The sequence below is a fragment of the Strix uralensis genome, chromosome Z, assembly GCF_047716275.1.
Source record: "Strix uralensis isolate ZFMK-TIS-50842 chromosome Z, bStrUra1, whole genome shotgun sequence".
Taxonomy (NCBI): domain Eukaryota; kingdom Metazoa; phylum Chordata; class Aves; order Strigiformes; family Strigidae; genus Strix; species Strix uralensis.
Window position 1 is genome coordinate 2,176,640 of NC_134012.1, and position 5,861 is coordinate 2,182,500.

The 5,861-nt window shown below is 37.6% G+C and overlaps 1 long non-coding RNA gene across 1 annotated transcript; it reads left to right on the forward strand.

Moving 5' to 3' along the window:
* The first annotated feature begins 256 nt into the window (after positions 1-256).
* On the forward strand, positions 257-4,615 carry LOC141937743 (uncharacterized). Its single transcript, XR_012627052.1, has 2 exons — positions 257-336; positions 4,429-4,615. It is a non-coding gene; the product is annotated as an uncharacterized LOC141937743 (long non-coding RNA).
* The last annotated feature ends 1,246 nt before the right edge of the window (positions 4,616-5,861 follow it).

Here is a 5,861-nt window from a genome sequence, read left to right on the forward strand (position 1 = left end):
AAAATAAAAGAAAAAATGAAGATACGGTTTGAGTTTCTGTTGTAAAGGTGTGAATATATTTCTTTAGGTCATGGAGGTCTCTAGAACCTGATTAGCTTAACACCTGGTTTGGTCAAATAGAGTTTTTATATTGAAATAACACATCAGGCCCTTTATCCCAGGTCCTCAAGGGGAGTCGGGTATTCAACTCCATTTGATAGAACCAAACAGCCACTATTTAAGGTCTGTATCTCAGCTGCTCTTTTCTTTATTTCAGGTTTTCTGAATCCTTTTCCCCTTTAAAATCTTCCTTTAGAGTCGCAGAGACCCACCAGCAGCCCAGGCGAGGGCAGTTGGGTAAGAAAGTTTCTGAAGTCCTTGGTCTCTTAATGACTAACCAAAAAACTTCATCTAGTCTGAGAATCAAGAATCTTGCTAGGTCCAAAACTCTCTGTAAGTGGTCTATATGGTTGTAAGAAGGCTGATCAAGAAAATTGGTTTTGGGTTTAAGATGAGGCATTGTGAGCTGTGGAGTAGATGCTCTGGGACAAAGTTTTAAGCTTTTCATTGACATTTGCTTTTGCAAAAATTAAGTAGCTGCCTATATGAAATCTGGTCACACAGTCCTGAAAATCTGTCTGTATTCTTTCTGTTAAACAGAACTGGGCAATAATACACAATGTGGTCATTTTTATTTCAGTAGTATGAAATATTTTGGATATTAGCTGCTTCTTAAAATTAATATAAATTTCAACAAATAACAGGAAAGCCAACAACTTCAAACAAAAGTAAAAAATAACACCTCACCACTACTCTCAAATCTTCCCAGAACATTTTACACTGTTTCTGAAGCTTAGCTGCACTCTCAACAACCCTCTGGTTCAGTTTCTGGAGCTACAAAAATCTATTCTCTGTCACTTAATTTGTCTCAAAATGTCACAGGTAAAAGTATGTGATTATTTGCTGAATTTTCATATTTTTGAAAAAAGATTTATGTTTTTGTTATGATTTAAAAGAGTCACTTGAAAAAAAGAAAAAAGTTATAGACTTTTGGAGTAAAGCCAAGCTTTGGTAAAATCTGGCTAGATAATATATTCTCTTTATGATAAATTCAGCAGAGTGAATATTCATAGCTGAAGTTGTGTTCCCTGAAATACAAAATTTATAATAGAAGTGAGACTGTGTTCTTAACAGCCTATATGAGGCAGTTTTTTTTAAAGCAGCTATCTAATTACCTTTTAAGTCAATTACTCCGCTTGTTCTCCCAGTGACTCTACTCTCCCCAAAATGTATTGGCTGAGTTTTTCATTATTATTTCACAAACAAGAAAATAAAAACTATGACAAACCAATAGCAAAGATCACATGAGCAGATGTTAATCCTCTGCATAGTTCCCCATACATTCAAGATAGCGATCTTATTGGCATGGGGCCTGGTATTTTTAATGGAGCTTTTTTAGTTAATAAAGCCAGTAGCAGTAGAGCCTTGGAATTGGTAGCAAAAAGTCAACTGCACATTTGAATACTTAATTTTGCGGCTATAAACAGCCACGTCACATTTCCAGCAACAACAATGGGATGGTTTTCAGCACTGCTCTACCAAGCAGGCATGTTTTCTATTTTCTTCTTGTATATACAATTAAAAGCATTCCCACTAGAGAACTCTGCCCTGCATTCACTTCTGAAACAGAGCATGAGAGATGTCTCTCAAAAGTCAAAGTCCTGACTTTCCTTGGGCCAAATAATGAAAGAACAGCCCAGCAATGCGCTGTTACTTCTAAGGCTTCTATTAAAAGTTTGAATTTGCTGACTAATTGTCAATACTTGCCCCAGCGTGCAATTAATAAGGAGATCTCTGGTCATGAGAAAAGCGTTTTTTTTCCTCTGAGTGGAAAGGTGAGTTTACCTTTTATCAGGCAAGAGATAAGGAATTGCACACATGGAGTGTAGGCAGGTTCTTGTCTTGCTCTAGGGGATATCCACTAGTGCCTGTGTTCTTGTTGAGTAATAATGAGATACCATAACCAAACAGTAGAAGATGCATGTCAGATGGTTCTCCAATAACATTAGAAAAAAAGCAGCTGATGTATGGGATATTGAAGGCAGATTAAGTTGTTAATGTATATTAGTATATTCTTAATTTCCTTTTAATTGAAAAAGACATATTGACTTTAATTAGAACCATTTCACAGGAACTGTCAATTAGCACATGTCAAACTAGTTAATTCAGAACAGAATTCTTTTAATTAGGGTCTGCTTTCCTTTAACTGTGGGGCCAATGAAATCAGCCTTTCCTTATCAAGATTTTAAATGTCTCTAAGACATACAATACAAATGTAGTCTCTTATCTATTATTAGAAGCCCATATGGATAACATTAAAATGATGATGCTGGCATTGTTCATGCAGCACAAATCAGAGTTTCCTTTATGACTGTTTGAAAAAAAAAAGAAAAAGATGGCTTTGAAGAAAGACTATTTTAAATACACAGATTTATCCTACTTTAAAGAGACTGCAAAATTTATGACACGCATGTTCACATTTAAAGTATTATTTAATACGTCTGCTCAAATAAATGGGCCTATTCAAACGTTTTGTGTGTTCTATCAGCCAAAGACACATAAAACATTTTCAAAGCATGCAGTAACGTTCTTCCCTTAAATGAACTGTAATCAAAAGGAGAAAACAGACTCGATGATTTTTTTTGGGACAATATAAAACCAGCATTGTTAACTTTCATTGCATGTGAAGATTTAACACTGATTGCTAATCCAGTGGCTGCAAACACCAGTGAGTTAATGTCATCTCAGTTATCAAACAGCATATAATCCTGGTCTTGACTTTCACATACATTTTCTGAATATGTGTGAGTTTGGTGATGGATCTCAACTCACAGCTGGCATACTGGTGTCAAGACCTTCCCTGTGGTTTCTGGGGGCTGCCATGTGCAACACCTGCAATGCTGGTCACATCCCTCCCGGAGCAGGAACGGCCGAGAAACATATAACAAAAAAATATAAAAGGAACGATTGCAAAATCTAGACTTAGTTTTATCATACGGGGTTTAGCCACTGTTTTACTGACCTATATCAACAGAGGATTACAGAGATTAGTGAAAGGAATACTTAATAACTGAACTGTGGATTCCAAAGAGGATTATCTGGTAAGATATTTCATGTATCCTGATGCTTTGTTGAACGTATTAGGGACCTGATTATGGCCCTGAGTAACTCAGCAATAAAAGAAACATAATTTCCTAAAATGAAGTGCAACTGGGAGGCATTAAAATTTAAGGTGTCCTAGAAGTACAATTCACCTAGGATCCAAACCACACTAATTTAGTTTGCCCCAGGGCAACTCTGGCATGTGGTGGGTAGTACATTTGTAAGAGTGCCGGGTGCTAAAACATGTGTTAGGGTTTCCACAAAACTTTGAAAAGTGGATGAAATTTAACCAGATGATCTGCAAAATTGAAAAACCGTGTCCTGGGAGGTCTGCTCAAGCAAGAGGGTCTGTAGACATGTCATTTCACTGCCTACTGTTTGTATGAAGATGAACTAACAGATGTAGTTCTGCTTTTAAATGTGACTGTAAATAGGTAACATAAGACCCTGATATTTATTCATTAATGCTATTGTGGCCCATATTAAATCTCTGCTTATCAGTTTAAATGCTTACCATAATTTAGAACTCTTTAAGCAGATCTAAGTCACTTTGGCACTGAATTGCATAATCCAACTTCTTTTATAACAGCAGAAACAATGCTTTGGATTTTGATCATATTGCCCAACCAGCAATATATTGTTTGTTTCAAAATGACAATTAGCAATAACTCTCCTTTTAAAATCATCCCCACATTGGCTGTGCTTAGGAAGTATGGGTACATTTGCCACCAGGGTGATAAAGCCTCAGGTGACTGCTTTTATGCTCACATATTATGCATTATGCTGAACTTCAAACTACAGGAATATTTGAACTGTTTAAACCACAGGAAATTTTCAGATTATGCTGTATTCCAGTCAGGTGGGTAATTATTTATTTCATCCTTACTTACGGCTGGGACAACAGAGAAACAGTTGTATGGAGAGAAAGTAACTTACCCAAGCCCCAAACCAAGTCAGTTAGAAATGGAATTAAAAGCATAAGAACCTGATTGCCCCGAAGTTGCACGATCCTCCCTGCAAATGCACTAATGCACCTCTCAGCACAGCCCACTCTGTGCCGTGCCCTTAAAGCAGTGCAAAGCATTTTTTTTTTTCTAATTAATACTAAGGCGATTCATTGCTTAGCAGCAGCACTAATATTTACACACTTATGGATCTCATGATTAAGTAGCAAGCTTTGACTTCAATTAAACCTGACAGTTTCTGATAGCAAAAAGTCATTACAGAACTTCAAAAGCACTTGAACTGCAGCAAGATCTTTACAATTATCTATATAATATCTTTCAGCCTCTGTTGGCTCCTTGATCTTCTGCGGAACGCCCAACTTCTCTGTCAACTTTGGTCTGTGAGATGTTGAACCTTAACGCATGCTATTTAAAAAAACATATGAAAATGCTCCAATATACAATGGATTTCACCCAGCCTGACATTCTTTTTGGGATAAGTGCTTAATAAAAATTGCCCATGTGAATCATGTACTGTTCATGTATTGTTCATGAATCAAACCAAGAGCCATTTAAAAATGACTAGCATTAGGGAAACGTAATAGCTTTTTAACAGATTATTTAAATGACTGTAGCTCTGATTTCCAGTCATTTTATCCAAACAGCTATGGCAGAACTATCCCTGAAAAGGGAGTAACTTTCTGATTAAACTCTTTTGTTGTTGGATTTAAGAAATATTTTAGAAGAGAGAATTTCTCAATTATGTATTCATCTTTCAGAGCCCAGGCATGGAGGGTGTAACAATTTGATCAAACCCAGCTGAAAGCACTAATGGTTTGGAGGATTCATTCTGTTCTTACAATCAGGGTGAAGAAAGCCTTTAAATACATTCATAGCAGAACAGACAGTTTGTTCAGACTGACCAGCGTGTAAATCACTTCCTTGGTAGTTTCTGGTCTCCGCAGCTTGGCTTGCCTGGTACTTCTGTAGCATGATGCGACAACGATTGAGCAACGCATTTGTGCATTCTTGTGGCCAGATTATCAACCCATCTGATTCCTTGATTTTTGCTTTGTTGGCCGTATGTGTCCCGATGTAATTGAAATCAGCAGATGCCCTCATCTGCTCATGTGCTGTTGGCTCCTCGGCCCAATGCTGCCAGTGGCTGAACTCTCCATCCCTTCCTCCTTTTCCAAGGAGGGTTTTTAACCATGACAGTTGTGCTCATGTTAAAACATTACAGCAACTGGTTTGCAGCGCCCAAAGACGGACCCTCCTCCCATTAAACTGGGAGAGTTCCTTACTCTGAGTCCTCCAGGCCAATGTCCTTCATTTACTGTTGTTTTGAAACATAGGCCAGATTATCTAAAAAAACATTTGGACAACTCTCCGTTCTGCTGGCTATTTTTGATAAAACCTCTGCATGTTTGTGTTAACGATGAAAACTACTTAGTGGAAAAAATAATGCTAAGGCACCTAATACGTGCCTAATTATTTGCAAGGTGGTTTAATAGCTGCAAAGAAGGATAGTCAGCTGATGTCCTCTTGCCTTGAAGAAGGGACCTGCAGACCATCAGCAGTTCACTGATCATAGATGAGGAGCTGCCGCTCCTGCTCCCACAGTGCCTAGGGGCATATTCCTCCAGGTCGCATCACCTCACGCTGCAGCAGTGTTAACTACTCCTTTATTAAACAATTCTCCAAGCATAACTAAAGCATTTGGGTTGTTAACATACATAATAAGTTATATTTAAGAAGATTTCAAATCAGCACATT